Source organism: Lithobates pipiens, unplaced genomic scaffold (assembly GCF_037356315.1).
Source record: "Lithobates pipiens isolate NorthernLeopardFrog02 unplaced genomic scaffold, aLitPip1_a1.2 Scaffold_16, whole genome shotgun sequence".
In the NCBI taxonomy this organism is placed as follows: domain Eukaryota; kingdom Metazoa; phylum Chordata; class Amphibia; order Anura; family Ranidae; genus Lithobates; species Lithobates pipiens.
The window spans coordinates 140,785,492-140,804,075 of NW_027507748.1; the positions used below are offsets into that span (position 1 = coordinate 140,785,492).

At 41.7% G+C, this 18,584-nt stretch overlaps 1 protein-coding gene across 1 annotated transcript in view; it reads left to right on the forward strand.

Annotated features, from left to right (window-relative positions):
• The first annotated feature begins 1,070 nt into the window (after window positions 1-1,070).
• The window catches only part of SH2B2 (SH2B adaptor protein 2), a 150,332-nt gene continuing 132,818 nt past the window's right edge, over window positions 1,071-18,584 (forward strand). Inside the window, exon 1 of the mRNA XM_077480527.1 lies at window positions 1,071-1,204. The gene's annotated coding sequence lies outside the window, so the exon portion shown is untranslated. The remainder of the gene's footprint in view (window positions 1,205-18,584) is intronic.

Consider the following 18,584-nt stretch of genomic DNA (forward strand, 5'->3'; position numbering starts at 1 on the left):
GTTGAAATTGTACTTGAATGTGTGTATATATAAGAGGATGTAAGTCTTTGCTAGGCATAGCTCTGAAGAAGGGGGGTGTGATCTCCGAAACATGTCGGCTTGCAAACTGAGTAAGGAATAAGTTCAAGTGATGCTCCATTACCACTGGTGTGATACGCTGCCTGTTTTATATCACATTTTGTTAGTACCCAATTGTGATTTTTCATTTAGTTTAATAAAAGATAAATTTATTGTAACGCACTAGGCGTTTGTAGCCTTCTGTTTGTTCTTTTCCAATTATCTGTATTGTTATTTTTAGGGCTGATGTTATAAAATTAACCACTTGCCTACCAAGGTTTGTTTATAAACATAGTGGTAGACAAGTGGTTAAATTAAACTGCTGCGAGCTTATTACCAGCAATAAGAGCCAGTGAAAGGTTTTTCGATAAAAGCGATTGGGCAACATCTTTTATATTTTACCAGAACTGGGTATTATAATGTGTTAGTGTGCTCTAAAAATATTTTTTTTTGTCTTTTTTTTCCTAAAAATATGTGTTTAGAAATAAGTGCGCAAATATTGTGTGACATAAGAAATTTAACTACCATAATTTTTTCCCCAGGGTCTCTGCTTTCAGAAAATATATGGGTTTTGATGGATTTACACTTATTTCTAGCAATAAATAAGGATTTTGAATCTGTACAAAAAAAGAAAAGAAAATGCCCCATAGACAAGCAGTTGAAGTGTATGCTGTGATCACAGATCTCCCTTTAATAAAGTCTTATGGAAACAGAATCAAATCTAAAACTGAATACATCATCCTCAACGATCCTATAGAAATAAACAGATAGATATAAGCCATACATGATGAAGGGAAGAGATGAATGCATTGATAAAAAAAAAAATCAGAACCATTCAAAAGAAATGCATGGCTCAAAGATAAAAGGAAATGAGAGTGAGAGGCCCCCGGTGTATTTGTCTGGTGCCCATGGGATGGGGACGTGTGACACCCAGCCAGCACAGTGTCACTAGAGCAGGCTCTGGCCCTTTATGAGCTGTGCGGTGATGTGGCCCCGCCCCCAGCTCCGGGGGTGTGGAAAACAAGAAAGGGATGAGTGTGATGGTGATATTCCCCTCCATAGTGTGACATGGAGAGCGGACCATGCTGACTTCACAGAACGGGATTTAAATCACCCGGAACACACCAGCGATGATCTCCATCACACAGTAAGTGCTATTCTGGGAGGGGAAGGAGGGACACCCAGCCTGGATCCTCTCCATAGAAAGGACTGCTGGGGACACATTGTCAGAGGGAGGGATCGGAGGACAAGTGCACTGTGTGTGTCTATACAGCTGTCTGATGATGGATGAGCCTATCAGCTTTGTGTATATACAGTGTGTGTGATCCCAGCTTTGTGTATATACAGTGTGCGATCCCAGCAATGTGTATACAGTGTGTGATCCCAGCATTGTGTATACAGTGTGTGATCCCAGCATTGTGTGTATACAGTGTGTGTGATTCCAGCATTGTGTGTGTATACAGTGTGTGTGTCTGATCCCAGCATTTTGTATATACAGTGTGTGTGATCCCAGCATTGTGTATATGCAGTGTGTATGTGATCCCAGGATTGTGTGTGATCCCAGCATTGTGTGTATACAGTGTGTGTGATCCCAGCATTGTGTGTATACAGTGTGTGTGATCCCAGCTTTGTGTGTGGGATCCCAGCATTGTATATACAGTGTGTGTGTGATCCCAGCATTGTGTATACAGTGTGTGTGTGTGTGTGTGTGTGTGATCCCAGCATTGTGTATACAGTGTGTGTGTGTGTGTGTGTGTGTGTTCCCAGCATTGTGTATACAGTGTGTGTGTGTGATCCCACCATTGTGTATACAGCGTGTGTATGATCCCAGCATTGTGTATACAGTGTGTGTATGATCCCAGCATTGTGTATACCATGTGTGTATGATCCCGGCATTGTGTCTACAGTATGTGTGTGATCTCAGCATTGTGTATACAGTGTGTGTGTGATCCCAGCATTGTGTATACAGTGTGTGTGTGATCCCAGCATTGTGTATACAGTGTGTATGATCCCCACATTGTATATATACACAGTGTGTGATCCCAGCATTGTGTGTATACAGTGTGTGATCCAGCATTGTATATATACAGTATTTGTGATCTCAGCATTGTGTGTATACATTGTGGGATCCCAGCATTGTGTATATACAGTGTGTGTGATCCCAGCATTGTGTATATACAGTGTGTGTGATCCCAGCATTGTGTGTATGATCCCTACACTGTGTATATACAGTGTGTGGGATCCCTGCATTGTGTATATACAGTGTGTGTGATCCCTACATTGTGTATATACAGTGTGTGTGATCTGAGTATTGTTTGTGTGTGATCTCAGTATTGTGTATACACAGTGTGTGTGATCCCAGTATTGTGTGTGTGTGATCCCAGCATTATGTGTATGTATGATCCCTACATTGTGTGTATATGTGTGTGTGTGTGTGTGTATGTGTATATATATATATATATATATATATATATATATATCACACACAGTGTGTGTGATCCCATTATTGTGTGTGTATACAGTGTGTATACATCCTAGTGGGACTGATTGGGATGTCTCCTGTAATCCTGTTTAGCACACAGTAGCGGCTCCTGCTTCCTCTATGGAGCTGATGGGGGGATCTGCCTGGCTCTTTCTATATGGAGAAGGTGTCCCTGTGCCTGGGGGCTGCAAGTTTGTCGTGGATCAGCTGGCCCTGCATTATTGATGGAGGAGCTGCCAGTCCTCCCAGTCCCAGGCAGATGTTGGTGTGCCCTTGTGCTGGGCTCTGGGGGGGGGGGGGGGGGGGGGAAATCGGACATGTAGAGAGAGATGTATGACAATCACCACCGACCCTGGAAGGGATATGTGTAAACAGCACAGTGGGGATTCTTTACATTGCCAGCATTTCACAATGATGGGAATAATCACTGTTCATAAATAATTCTATTAATTTGTGTGATCAATGAAGTCTGTGTTTCTGATATACAAACTGAAGTGCTATAGAATGAGATGTGATACTTTCTACAGATTTGGAGACTTCATTTATGAGAAGCTTGACTTGATTTTTCAGTCTGATTACATATTTGCTTTTTGAAACAATATATTTATATTGAAATTTCAAATATATTTACTTAGAGACCTGAAAAAAACAAACAAATCAACTAATAAATCCTACTGTCATCATTGTACAAATAATCATAAGCGACCAATAAGAATTAACCATTACAGGAATGTTGTAAAATAATTATATCAGAGACCAGGGGTTGGCCATAGACTATTAGAAATCATTTATTATTTTTTATAATTTTTTTATTTTTCAATTTTTATTATTATTCAGGATTTACAATATATAGCACCAACAGCTTGTGCAGTATTTTACAAAATAGGGAAACAGTACAATTCTATTTAGAATGGTCCTGTTCATGAGAGCTTACAATCTACAGGGAAGCCCAAGTGATATAAAAGGTTGATTTTAACAATGCGACTATAAAAATCTCATTTAGAAATAACTTGTCACTTGTTTGAAAATATGGGTTTATATCCAGGTGTGTTAGGCTGACTACACACTGTTAGATTTATATTGAACAAAAAAAAAAAAAATCCAACAGATTTTCAGTTCAATTGACAGGCCCCCCAAGTAGTGAATTCTGGTCAGTTTATCAGAAACCCGCTGAAATTTGCAGCGTGCTTACGTTTTGTGAATGAAGCCTTTTTATAAAGTAAAATACACATATAAAATACATATATAGGAGCTGGTTTACCTGCCAAAAGATTTGTATTTCTGTCCATCAAGTCCTGAGATTTACACAGCTCTGCTACACATAGCCCTGTCTAGCTGGGCAGAAGACTGGATTTTTATTCTGTAGCAGTTCAGTAGCCCTTACAGGTTTTACCCACCTCCCCCCTAGCCTGTCTGAGCTCTGCTGTACATTGGACTGCAAGAGTCTGATACCGAGTCCAATTCAGGTACCTACACTGTTTGCAGGTGGTACATACAATATAAGCCCTGCGTCAAACCCAAGGGAATGGAAGCACTTTTTTGAGAAGCACTTCAACACTGAATATGAGGATTCCCATTCCAGCTCAGAAAAGTACACAAGCTTGTTTGCGGGAGAGTCGCGCATTTGTGTCACTATAGGCTTCAGTGGGAATGCCCGAAAAACGCCAAATAATGCATGCTTAGCTTCTCGCCTTTTCTTCTAGTAATTCGCTTTCTTTTGGCTAAAACAAAAATGCTCAGACCTGACAAAGCCAGATAAACCAGTTCTACATAACATCCCGTTATGTGTACAAGCATTGCATGGCCACAGTGGGAAATTTAAAGCGGTAGTAAACTGCTGGGTGTTTTTCTTTTTTTTAACCACTTCAGCCCTGGAAGGATTTGCCCCCTAAATGACAAGGCCATTTTTTGCGATAGGGCACTGCGTCGCTTTCACTGACAATTAAAGAAGCCTATCCTGCTTCAAACGAATACACTGTTTTACTTCCTCCATCAGCTCATCCCCCACAGCTATTACCTTTTGTATCGATTGACTCTCCCTTTTTAGATTGTAAGCTCTAATGAGCAGGGCGCTCGAATTCCTCTTGTACCAAATTGTAATGTAACTGTACTGTCTGCCTTTATTATGTTAAGCGCTGCGCTAACTGTTGGCACTATCTAAATCCTGTATAATAATAATAAATTGCACTGTTGTGCGATGTTGTACCCAAAGAAAATTGATGTCCTTTTTTTCCCACAAATAGTGCTTTCTTTGGGTGGTATTTGATCACCTCTGCAGTTTTTAATTTTTGCGCTATAAACAAAAAAAAAAGTGTGACAATTTTTAAAATAAAACATTTTTTTATTACTTTATGCTATAATACATATCCAAAAAAATATATAAAAAAACGAATTTATTCATCAGTTTAGGCCATTATGTATTCTACATATTTTTGTTAAAAAAAATTGCAATAGGCGTATATTGATTGGTTTGCACAAAAGTTATCTCATCTACATACTATGTATGGGATAGATTTAGGAACTTTTTTTTTGTTTTTTTACTGGTAATGGCGGCGATATGTGATTTTCAGCGAGACTGCGACATTGCGGCGGACAAATATGACCCCTAAATGACACTTTGTGGGGACCAGTGACGTTATTACATTGATCAGTACTATGAAAATGCACTGATCAATGTATAAATGACACTCACGGGGAAGGGGTTAACACTAGGGGGCGATCAATGGGTTAAATGTGTTCCCTCAGCATGTTCTAACTGTAGGGGGGAGGGGTGGGCTGCCTGGGAAATGATAGAGATAACTGTTCCCGATCACTGGGAATGGCAGATCTCTGAGATGTCCCCTGTTAGAACAGGGATCCCCTTTGTTTCCGGCTTGTTTACAATGGCAGATCCCCGTTCTGTTTACAGTGATCGCGGGCAGCCATGCGCGTGCCTGCAATCTCACATGCATAGACCAACGTACAGGTATGTCGGTTCGTTCAGGAGAGCCGACCTGCCGCCATATAAGTACGATGGCTGGTCGGCAAGTGGTTAAAAAAACAAAACAACTGAAAAAGGCAGTGTCATACTGTGCTAGTATGCATCGCATACTAGCACATTACGTGAAAACAAAGCCTTCCAGCAACGCGTTGTCACCACTTAAGGTGCTTCCATCTTCACCTGGTCTTCCTTCTGGGTTCGCGGACACCAGCTGTATAAATGGCTGCAATGACGTCACTCCTGCATGTGGGAGCCACTGTTTATGGCACAGGACTCTGAAGGAACGGCAAGGGTATGCTGTTCCTTCAGGGCGCATGTGCCGGTGACGTCACCGGCTGCATGTAAATATCTCCTAAACGGTTATTATAGGCTTACCTATAGGGTAAAGCTCATGCATAGGAGTTTACTCTTGCTTTTAGACCCCTTTTACACTGAGGCAGTTTTCAGATGTTTTAGCACTAATAATAGCACATGTACAGCACCTGAAAACTGCCTCTTAAGCCACCCTAGTGTGAAAGCCTGAGTGCGCTTGTAGGATGGGAAAAAAGTCCTGCAAGCAGCAACTTTGGGGCGGTGTGGGAGCGGTGTATACACAGAAAAGAATGAAAACTCCTCCTACAAGCTTTAACCAGGCACTGATAGAAGTCACAAGACTTCTCTAACTGCTGATGAGAAAAGGTATTTAGCAGTTTATATTTACTAAAACTATTGCATTTCCATGTTCTGTGTACTGTGAGAAACCAGATATAGTGAATGCAGTGTCCTGGGTTTAGTAACACTGTGAGTGCAGTCATGATATAAACATACATGCTCGTACTGCTCTAGCGTGCATCTCTATGTACTGTTTAGGCACCCCTGGCAACACCCTCATCTTGGAATAATAGCAATCTATTAGGCCTCATGCACACTGACATAATTAGGCACAAAATGTGCCTAGCTTAAAAACATTTTCCTGTGGTTGAAGAGTGCATAGAAGTGAATGGCAGTACATCCCTATCCCTGTACTTATGTAAAAGTTTTGTCAGAAACTATGAATCAGACTGAGACAGAAGTACAGTTAAATCACACTTGTTTAATAATAATAATAATAATAAAAGGTAAACTGAGTCAAAACATAGCCAGAGTTCAGGAACCGGAACAGATAGTGTCATAGGGCCATGCTTACCACCAGGTATGTGACAGATAGTCAGACAAGCCAAAATGCCAGGGAGCCAGAGATGAGCATAGTAATACAGCAAGCAGGATCTGGCGCCAGAAGGCCAAGCAAGTCTTTAACAGGAACATAGGAGAGCATCTCTAGAGATGCGACCAAGGCGAAGGCAGAGATCATCTGGACTGGTCTGCTTAAGTAGGCAGGACTGACGAGCAGGATATCATCAACAGGTGAGTCACTGTGGAGAGATAGGAGCTGGCAATTAACCGACAGCTGAGCGGCCAGCTTTGAGAAGGAAGGGCTGAGCCCAGCCCTGACAGCACCTCCTCCTTAATGACTCCTTTCCCTCCTCCTCCTCGGACCACCAGGCTTGAGGGGAAAAGGTTTATGGAAATCATGGAGGAGGACATGGGCATGTACGTCTGAGGATGAGACCCAAGAGCATTCCTCCGGACCGTACCCTTTCTAATGCACCAGGTATTGTATGCGCCCACGGAACTTACGGGAGTCAATAATGGACTAATGGACTGTACTTTATACTCCTCAGGGTTCTCAACCTGTACAGGGTGAGGACGAAGTGGTAAAGTGGTTTCAGAACAAAGATTTTAATAAGGAGACCTGAAATGCATTTGAAATACGCATATATACGAAATACGTATATTAGAATGAAGTTCTAATGCTTAAGCCATTGGCTTAATCCTGCGAAGAATACAGGAAAGGCCCAATAAACCGGAGGTGCTGACTTCAGAGAGGGAACGCAAAGTCGAAGGTTGCAAGATGACAGTCAGACCCTGTCCCCAACCTGGTAGGAAGGTGCGGTCAGCATGGAGTCTGTACCCATCATTAGCATGTCACAAAGCCTACTGGACTTGTGCCCAAGTGGAAATAAGACCACGGAGAAGCTCCTCTAATGCAGGAATACTCTGCGGAACAAATGAGTCAGGCAACATGGAAGGTTGAAAACCATAGTTTGCCATAAACGGGGACAATTCGGGAAGTAGAATTCAAGGCACTATTGTGAGCAAACTCCGCCCACGGTAAGAGGTCTGACCAGTTGTTATGATGGTAAGAAATATAGCAACGTAGGAATTGCTCCAAGGACTGATTGGCTCCTTTTGAGGCTCAATTAGACTATGGGTGATCCGCAGAGGAGAAAGCAAGCGGAATTCCCAACTATGCACAAAAGGCTCACCAAAACTGGGACACAAACTGACTACCCCTGTCTGGCAACTTCTAAAGTGGAATACAATCTGACATTTTCGAGACTCGGTCAACCAGCATAAGGATAACCAGGGCCTCTCTCCATTGGGTATGGGTTGTAGGAGGTCCACTGGAAGGTGTCATGGAGTTTTACTCTGAGCACACATGGAACAGGCAGCTACCAAATGCAGTTACATCAGCCTGTAAAATAGGCCATCAGAATTGTTGGGAAATGGCCCAAAGGAGTTGATTCTTCCCAGGGTGGCCAGCAGCCTTGGTAGAATGGTAAGTCTGGAGAACGGAAGTACAGAGACTGCTGTGCAGCGGTCACAAGGTTTCTCAGGAGGAGCATGGACCTGAGCAGCAAGAATTTTGTCACCCAAAGAAGAAGTGAGACTGGTGTGAACCGTAGCCAAAATACGATCAGGAGGAATCACAGGAACCAGAACTGACTCCATCTTGGAAGTGGAGGTAAATTGTCGTGACAAAGTGTCAGCCCTTACATTCTTAGTACGGGGTAACAATGAGATAATGGGGGTTATTTACGAAAATCAAATCCACTTTGCAATGCAAGTGCACTTGAAAGTGCACTGAAAGTGCACTTGGAAGTGCAGTTGCTCTAAATCTAAAGCCCCGTACACACGAGCGGACTTTTCAACATCCAAAGTCCGTCAGACCGAGTCCGTCAGACTATCCGATCGTGTGTGGGCTGCAACGGACTTTAGCTTCGCAAAAGTCTGACGGACTTTAGAAATGAAGCATGCTTCAAATTTTCCCGACGGAACTCCGCCGGACCCGGTCCCCTTCGAAAACTCCGCTCGTGTGTATGCTACTCCGACGGACTAAAACCGACGCTAGGGCAGCTATTGGCTACTGGCTATGAACTTCCTTATTCGAGTCGGGTCGTACGTCATCACGTTCGAATCCGTCGGAGTTTAGTGTGATCCTGTGTGGCCAAGTCCGTTCGGCCGAAAAGTCTGTCAGAACTCCGTCGGAACTCCGGCGGAACTCCTTTGGAAGTCTGTCGGACATAAGTCCTCTCGTGTGTACGGGGCATAAGGGGTAGATCTGAAATGAGTGGAAGCTCTGCTGATTTTATCATCCAATCATGTGCAAGCTAAAATGCTGTTTTTTATTTTCCTTGCATGTCCCCCGTGGATCTACAACGACTTTACTTCCAAGTGTACTTTCAGTGCACTTTTAAGTGCACTTGCAGTGCAAAGTGAATTTTCCTTTAGTAAATAACCCCTAATGCAATTGAAACTAGACAAGAAAAGAGCCCATCGCTCCCTTCTGGGAGAGAGGCGTTTAGCCTCAGACAAGAATGTGAGATTCTTATGTTCAGTAAGAATGAGAATCGGCACAGTGGTACCTTTGAGGAGATGTCTCCATTCTTTCAGGGCTAAAATGATCGTTAACAGCTCTCTGTCACCAATCTCGTAATTGCATTCCGCAGGTGACAATTTCTTGGAAAAGTAGCCACAAGGATGCATAGCACTCTGAGATAGGATGTTGAGACAGAAGGGCGCCAACTCCAGTCTCAAAAGCATCAACCTCAAGGATAAAAGGTAACGTAGGATCAGAATGTGCCAACGGAGCAGAAACAAAGGCAGCCTTGAGACTCTCAAAGGCCTTAATGGACTCTGGAGACCAACTCTGTGGGTTACCATCATTTTCTGGTCATATCAGTCAGGGGCTTGACCAGAGATGAGAAGTTACGAATAAACTTCAGATAATAGTTGGCAAAGCCAAGAAAACGCTGCAGAGGATGTACACGCATGGGTCGGGGCCACTGTAGGACTACTGAAAGTTTCTCTGGGTCAATCGAAAAACCACCAGTGGAAATGATATAACCCAGGAATTTAACCTGTTCATGATGGAATTCGTACTCCAATTTACAATAGAGATTGTTCTCTCTTAAGCCTCGTACACACGATTGGATTTTCCGCAGACAAAACAGCAGACTTTTGTCGGAAGGGTGTTGGCCCCAAACTTGTCTTGCATACAAACGGCACACAATTGTTGGCCAACAAACACGAACTTAGTGATGTACTACATGGTTTTTCAGCTCTTTAGCGTCATCCTTCGAGCTCCTGCTAATTTCATGTTAGTAGAAGTTTGGTGAGTGTTGATTCGTGCTTTTCATTTCGTGTTTTTCAGTTAGTTTCTGAACTAAGCATAATAATAATAATCTTGATATCACTAGAAAAAAAAGCCTTTGAAAATTTGTTTGCCATAACTCCATCAGTATCACCAGCAAAGCAGCTTCATTATTATCCCATTAAAGAAGAAGAGAATTTGCGCTGCATTTTGAAATGTCATAATTTGCGACATCATGAATGTTAATTCTCCATTACGAACGTTAGTTTACAAGACCCCTTCCAGCTCGTCCTTGCTTCTGAGCATGCATGTTTGTACTTTGGACTTTTGTCCGATGTACTTGCGTATACACGCTCAGAAAATCTGACAACAGACATTTTTCCGCTGAAAAATTAAAGCCTGCCATCCAACATTTGTCTGCGGAAAATCCGACAACAATTGTCCAATGGAGCGTACAAACGGTCAGATTTTCCGCCAACAGCCTGTCATCACACAATTCCCGCCAGAAAATCAGATTGTGTGTACGAGGCTTTAGTTTCTGAAGCAGACGGCAGACATCTGTGTGGTGGTTCTCCAGGGACTCAGAGGACATTGACCTCTGAGAAACCTCAGAGGACATTGTTAATAAATTCCTGGAAAACTCCCGGGGAGTTATAAAGGTCAAAAGGCATTACGAGGTACTCATAATGGCCTGTTATTAAACGCAGTTTTCCACTAGTTATCCTTCTTAATCCTCATTAAATTGTATGCCCCTCGCAAATCAAGCTTTATGAAAACCGTTGCTCCATTGAGGCGGTCAAATAACTCCATAATCAATGGAATCGGATGGACATTCTTAATCATGAAACGATTGAGATCCCTATAATCAATTAAAAGGTCTCAGTTAACCACTCTTCTTCACAAAGAAGAAACCAGAACCAACAGGAGACGAGGATTTGCGGATGAAACCTCAAGAACGCTCATCTGCAACATACTCCTCCATGGCCTTAAGACCGACAAAGGGTAAACCCGGCCACGAGGGGGTATGGCACCACATTGAAGGTCAATTGCGCAATCATACGACCGGTGTGGAGGCCAACTACCGGCTTGAGCTTTGTCAAAGACATTGCTAAAATCGCGGTACTCTTCTAGCAGGAAGGAGAGTGAAGAGGTGCACAGGACCTTGGATACCGTCTGGAAGCATGTCTTGCTGTTTTGTGCCGACCAGGAGAGCACCTAAGCACAGAGCAGGTTATGCCTCTGTGACTAAGGATAACCAATAACCAGCGGAAACTTAGATGAGGAAATAACTTGGAATTGGATTATCTCATGGTGAAGAGCCCCTACGGCCATGGACAACGGAACAGTCTCATGAGGCATATGGGCAGGCTGTAGAGGTCTTCCATCAAGACCCTCAATGGCAAGTGGAGTGTCACGCAGCTGCAGCAGAATCGAGTGCTTCGATACAAAGGCAGCATCAATGAACAGGCTTGCATCCCCAAAGTCGATTAGAGCCTGTATCTTGACAGAGGACTCAGCCCAAGAAAGGGTAACCAAAGCCAGGGGCTTATCCTTCTGGATAACTGGGGAGGAAACAACGCCACCTAAGGTCTGTCCGTAACAGGACCTCAAGGTTCGGGCGTTCCCTGGACGGGTAGGACAAGACTTCAAAAAGTGACCTGCCTGGCCAAATAAAGTCACAATCTCTCCCTCCTCCTAAGGCTTCTCTCGCAGAGAGACGAGCGAAGCCCAGGTGCATGGGTTCATCTTCACAGGAGGCATGGGAGGCAATGGTGGGACTGCAAAGTTTGGAGTTCAAATGTACAGGAGGCTTCTGCAAGTGCTCCTTTAGAAAGGGAGTCTTTCTCTGAGTCTGAAGTCAATGAGGATGGCAAACCTGATAAACCTCTCCAGCTCAGTGGGTATATCTCGGGCTGCTATCTCATCCTTCATGGTATCCCAGAGACCATGAGAAAAACAGCCACAAGGGCCTCACTCTTCCAAGCAACCTCTGCTGCCAGAGTACGGAATTCAATCCTGTAATTTGTTACATTTCTCGTGCTCTGTTTGGACATGAGGCACTTGGTAGCAGAGGCAGAGTGTGCGGGAACATCAAGTACCCTTTTTAAAAGAAGTCGGGAAACTCGGGGAAACTCAACACAACAGGTTTTTGCATCTCCCATAGAGGGTTTGCCCAGGCCAAGGCTCTCTCAGAAAGAAATAATATCACAAAACCTACTTTGCTTTTGTCTGTGGGAAACGCCTGGGGCAGCATCTCAAAGTATATCTCAACCTGGTTGAGAAACCCTCTGCATTGGATTTTATCTCCCCCAAATCGTTGGGGAAGCGGAGCGGAACAAGACATATCTCTTTATAGAGGTAATACTCGAGGCGTGTGCCTGCACAGGGACTGGAGCAGCAGCAGGGATAGCCTGCAAAACAGGTTGTACCGGAGCAGCCACAGTGAAAGATTCCAGGTGAGCCGTGCGTTTTTTTTTAAAAGCCATGGCAAACTGATCCATGCGGTGATCCTGGTCATCCAATCTGGAAAAAATATTAGGAACAAGTGAAGTGGATTGACTGCATCTTCTGAATTCATGGCCTTCGCCTACTGTCAGAAACCATGAATCAGATTGAGACAGAAGTACAGTTAAATCACACTTGTTTCAGAATAATAAAAAAGGTAAACAAAGTAAACGTAGTCAAAACATAGCCAGAGTTCAGGATCCGTAACAGATAGTCAGACAAGCAAAAACATCAGGGAGCCAAAGATGAGCGTAGTAAAACAGCAAGCAGGAACTGGAGCCAGAAGGAATGTCAGCCAAGCAAGTCTTTAACAGGAACACAGGAGAGCGTCTTTAGAGATGTGACCAAGGAGAAGGCAGAGATCATCTGCACTGGACAGCTTAAGTAGGCAGGACTGACGAGCAGGATATCATCAACAGGGTGAGTCACTGTGGAGAGATAGGAGCTGACAATTAGCGGACAGCTGAGCAGCCAGCTTTGAGAAGGAATGGCTGAGCCCAGCCGTGACAAGTTGATGCTTCTATGAGTTCAGGAAAACACATTGTACAGCTTGTGCAGGTAAATGCAGATGCATAGAATCATTGACATTTGCACAAGTACAGGGGCGTATAGCCATTCACTTCTATAGCCAGGGGTATGCCCCACCTGTGGCTCCCTGGCTGTGGCAAAACGACATGGTTTTTACTCCAGCAATATTTTATACCTAATTCTAGCTGTGTACGTGCAGCCTTATTCCCTGTGAACTGGATGCCCAGGGGTGTATGTGGAGGACATATGATCGTTTTCCTAGCCTATTATTTTTGGTCAGATCAGACCCAGTCATTGCAGTATATTGCATTTTTTTTGTAGGCTGTTAGAATACAGTTTGTTGTCACCAAATACAACCAACAGCAGACCCTTATTCTATCATGCATAAAAGTGGAATCAGCAGTTTGAATGCAGATTGTCGAATTCGTCAGGAAAGCTACATTTTAAGTGCAACATTACACGGTCCATTATCACCATTGACTTGACTCATTCGTAAACCTCTTATTGCAGAGTGCTCCCATTGCTTTCCTATCACCGCAGTAGGCCATCAGGATATTTATTGTCCATTTGCCTAAATGTATGCGAGATCAGGGCTATTAATACACATGGCCCAGTTCTAACTTTGTATTGAAAAATTGCTATTCTATACCAATCTCTGCGTTTTGTTTTCATGCGTACTACCAGGAGATACTGCCTATTTGTGTTTAGTTTGAAAACATCCCCTTTTCAATTGAACTAATGGCTGCAGTAATTCCTCCTAACTCTGCCGGCCTGGGTGATTGGTCGTTTAAAGGTTTAATGTATTTATGGTAATGACTGGAAGGAGAAGGCAGACTCCGCTCAGATCAGCATACAGCCAGATGGGTCTCCGAGCTTATATTGTACACAGCTGCTTGCTGTACTGTACATCATAAAAGCTTATCACCATTCCAGTATTGACTGCGGAAGTGGAAGACCGGTACCGGCTCTGCGGTCTAGCTGAATGACTTTTCTAGAAAAACCTCTGTAGGTGATCATGAAAGCAGATTTGTTTTCAATTTATTAATCACTGCAAGTAGTGTACAATATGCTTCTTTTATTTAGCCATAGCATTCATTTAAGTTATTAAAGTATATGTGAACCCTTCCCATTTAAAATAACCCATTGAGTTTAAAATAGAAATTAGAAATGATAACATATATGTGTTTGTGTGTTTATATAATTATATATTTTTTTATATTTAATTTCTTAGCTATTTAGGGGGCTTAGAGAGCTAGCGGTGGAGAAACAGCAGTACACAAATCTTCCCAGTGAATGGCTGTGCAGAGGAGCGTGTCGGCAGAAGTCAGATTTATTGGAGGACAGGCAGCCTGCACAGCCAGAAAGCTGACCACACTGGGAACGATGTCCTGTCATGCCTAGTTTGGTCCGGTTAAAATAGGAAAGAAGGGGACTGGCAGGATCACAAACTTTTTACACAAGGGCAAAAATACAAAGAGAACAGGGTACTTTTTAACATACGTACATGTTACAACAGATGCATATTAGTAATATGAAATGTTGGGATAACATATTCTTTAATATTTCTGCATTCTACATTTTTATATTTTAAAGACAAACGTTTTATTGAATGCTTTCTTATCTTTAACAAATGGGTTCTTGTTTGCATGCATAGGTACCCAGACTGATAGAATCCCATACTTCTTTTACCAATGTAAAATCCCTTGTTCCCTTTAACCACTTTAGCCCCGGAAGGATTTACCTCCCTTAATGACCAGGCCATTTTTGTGATGCGGCACTGACAATTGTACTGGCGTGCGATGCTGTACCCAAATAAAATTGATGTCCTTTTTTTCCCACAAATAGAGCTTTCTTTTGTGGTATTTGATCACCTCCATTTTTATTTTTTGCGCTATAACCCAAAAAAATACCAACAATTTAAAAAAAAAAAATGTATTTTTTTTACTTTCTGCTGTAATACATTTCCCCAAAAAATTAAAAAAAAACGGATTTATTCATTAATTTAGGCCAACATATATTATTCTACATATTTTTGGTAAAAAAATCCCAATAAGCGTGTATTGATTGGTTTGCGCAAAAGTTATAGCGTCTACAAACTAAGGGATAGATTTAGGGATTTAAAAAACATTTTTTTATTGTTTTTTTTTACTGGTAATGGCAGTGATCAGCGATTTATTTATTTTTATTACAAAGCATTTAATTACCATATTAGCATAATAATACTAATTAAATCAAATAGATTTTTTTGCACGCAAAATGGATAATTTTGAGAATTTCAGTTCTGGCAAAATCACTCAGTTAATCCCTTATTTCCCTTATTAGAAGCAGTTCCACAATCTCCTTTTTGTTATGACAACTGTCAGCTCATATTGGTCCAGACCCAGCTTTACAGATCTTATTGGTGGTACAACCATGTAAGGTCTCCATTGTAAGGTTCACACCGTTTCTTTCTGTCTGTGTATAGCATATGCAACGTTTCTCATTTCCAGTACACTTTAAATCGCTATAGTTTTCACATAGATCAGAGTCTGGGTAAAAACAAGAGGGGTGGATCACTCCAATAACATCATTGCTGGTGGATGGCACCCATGTGATAATGATTTGAACCAAAAGAGACCATAGCTCCAAGGATAAGAAAGTGGACCTCCATCGTTGGGCAAGGCAAGCAAGACAGAAGGAAGATGGAGATGTCAGACAGAACCCCCGTAGTAGGACATAAACTGGCAAAAGAGGGCCAAGGCACTTGAAGGACCAATGCAATATATTCTAGAACCCCAAAAGATCTAGTCCCATGGGGTATGGGAAGTCAATAAATACAGGAATGATGGGGAGAGTACTCGCCCAAAGAGTCTGGTCAGTTTGAAATGGCCGACATGTTCTATCCGCATATATTGCAACACCTGAATGATGGTGAGGAGATGCCCAAGCACTCATATTAAGATGCGGGTATGTAGTGTCTGACTGCAATAGTCAAGTACAGCGAAGCGAAGCAGCTGTCGTTTCCCAGATGGAGCAGAGGGCTGTAATGGGACTGCCAAATTTGTATCCATTCACACTGAAGCTCAACATGGCACCTCTTGGTGAATTAATTCTCTGAGGATCTGAAAAAAAATAATTGCTGCTCTACATAAAGATGACCTAGTTTATAAGAAGATTGCTAAGTCCCTGCAACTGAGCTGCAGCACGATGGCCAAGACCATATAGCGGTTTAACAGAACAGGTTCTACTGAGAAAAGGCCTCACCATGGTCAACCAAAGAAGTTGAGCGCACGTGCTCAGCGTCATATCCAGGGGTTGTTTTTGGGAAATAGATGTATGAGTGCTGCCAGCATTGCTGCAGAGGTTGAAGTGGTTGGGGGTCAGCCTGTCAGTGCTAAGACCATAAGTCCCAGAAGGAAGCCTCTTCTAAAGATGATTCACAAGAAAGCCTGCAAACAGTTTGTTGAAGACCAGCAGACTAAGGACATGAATTACTGGTAAACGGTTTAATGGATCTACTCACTTCCGAGCAAATTTTTCTTCAACCATATGGACTTTTTTGAGATTTATTTATTGTTTTTTGTATAGAAAAGTAATCCATGTTTATTATTGTATAAATAGTATGGCTTGTTAATAATAGCACTAGAGCACTTTATGTTCACTTAGATTGGTATAGCGCCCCCATATTATATACCACTCACATATTTCACAAAGTCAGATCTCACTTAATTTATACAAGTTGTTTTTATATACCTTTTATTTTTTTCAGTCAGTAGTTTGGCGCAGGATTCACCTAGTCACCTATTCACAATAAAATATTTACAAAAATGTGAGAGGTGTACTCACTTTTGTGAGATACTATATATATATATATATATTATAGAAAAAACAAGGCTTTTTTTATAGTTATTGTCTTGCAACAATTATTATTTTTTGCAATCCTTAGACAATGAAACAAAACTAAACAAATTCCACTTTTTTTTTTTTTTTTTTTTTTTTGAGCAGATAATTTTATTCTGTAATTTGTCCTGTTTAAAATGGCTCTAAAATTATGATACAAAGCATTAGAAAGTTATTTACAATTTAAAGAAGTCTTTTTTTTCAATTTTGCGCTTTTGTAAATGTGAAACATGTAAATATACTGTATGTTAAAGTTTAAGTTCACCTTTACAGGAAATCTGTAAGGTGAACTTACACTGGAGCCCCTTCTCATCGCATCTGGTCCCGCAGTACCTTAAGCTATCGATCTCCCATTCTGATAGATCGTATCGCTGCTTTACCAGTTAGAGGATTTTAAATCCATGCGGCTTTCTCTTATCTTTGCCCACAGTGACAGGACGTGCGACGGGGGTTCTGATTGGTCCGCGCCGCCCATGTTGCGGCACCGACCAATTAGTTTGCTCCTAAACGTACCTCCTGATGAGGTATGTTTTGGAGATTGAGCTGCAGGGGATTTCTAACCCCAGACCGGTGAAGCGGCTACCCGGTGTGTCAGTGCAGGTGATTGCTGTGCTCCAGCTCAGCAGGACCAAGGGGATGGGAGGGTCCGGTGTATGTACATTCGCCTTACAGATTTTTCAGTAAAGGTGAACTTACCCTTTAAATGTGTAGAATTATTATTTTTAATTTTTTTAATCAAATAATTTTTTTTATTTTTTGTTGTACTACTTATAAACACATAATATATCGGATTAATCCATAAGTTATTTTTGTTGTGATACATATAAACAAATAATATGTTAAGTTAATCCATAAGGTATCATGAAGTAAGAAAGCACACAAAACGAACAAACCTTGCACCTCTCTGACTAAAAGAGCATAACATATAATAATGAAAACATAGTAAATACATAAATTTGGCACCTTCCTCCAAGTAGCTTTAAATTATCTTTCCTTAACGTTCTTCTCTACTCCTCACCCTTCTACCTCAGCTTTTTGCTCCAGTCTGTCTCCTCTACTTTCACTCCAGTCTACTAGGTAAACCATCATATAGTTCATTACTAGATTCTATCCAGTGTCACCATATTTTGCCAAACCTTTGGGGTGTATCTCTACGATTTATATGTTAATTTTTCTCTTTTAAATATATAATTAAGTTTCTCAACCCATTGTTTATGGGCTTGAGGGGCGGCGGATATCCATTTTTGTAGAATAACTTTACGTGCTAAATATAGGGATCTTATCCACATAGTATGCATATCTGCTGGTAGTGCTCCATCAAGTATTATACCCAACAGTGCCACAATCTCATGACATGAGATTGTGAGAAAAGGCGCTAGCTTCATAGCCCGAAACGTCGTCTGTCAGTTGTACCTGGTACTTTTTTGATATTTCTATCTGATGTAATCCTTTTTGGAAATAAAAGAATTTTGTGTTTGTGTATTATTATTTATATAAAAAAAAAAAAAACAGTGGTGATCGAATACCATCAAAAGAAAGCTCCATTTGTGTGAAAACCAATTATATAAATTCTATTTGTTTATAGTGTTGCATGAGCGTGCAGTTAAAGTAGCACAGTGCTGAATAGCAAAAAACTGCAAATGCCTGTAACAGCTTGTAAATGCGTATAAACACGATAACTCACGCTTAGCTGCATTTCG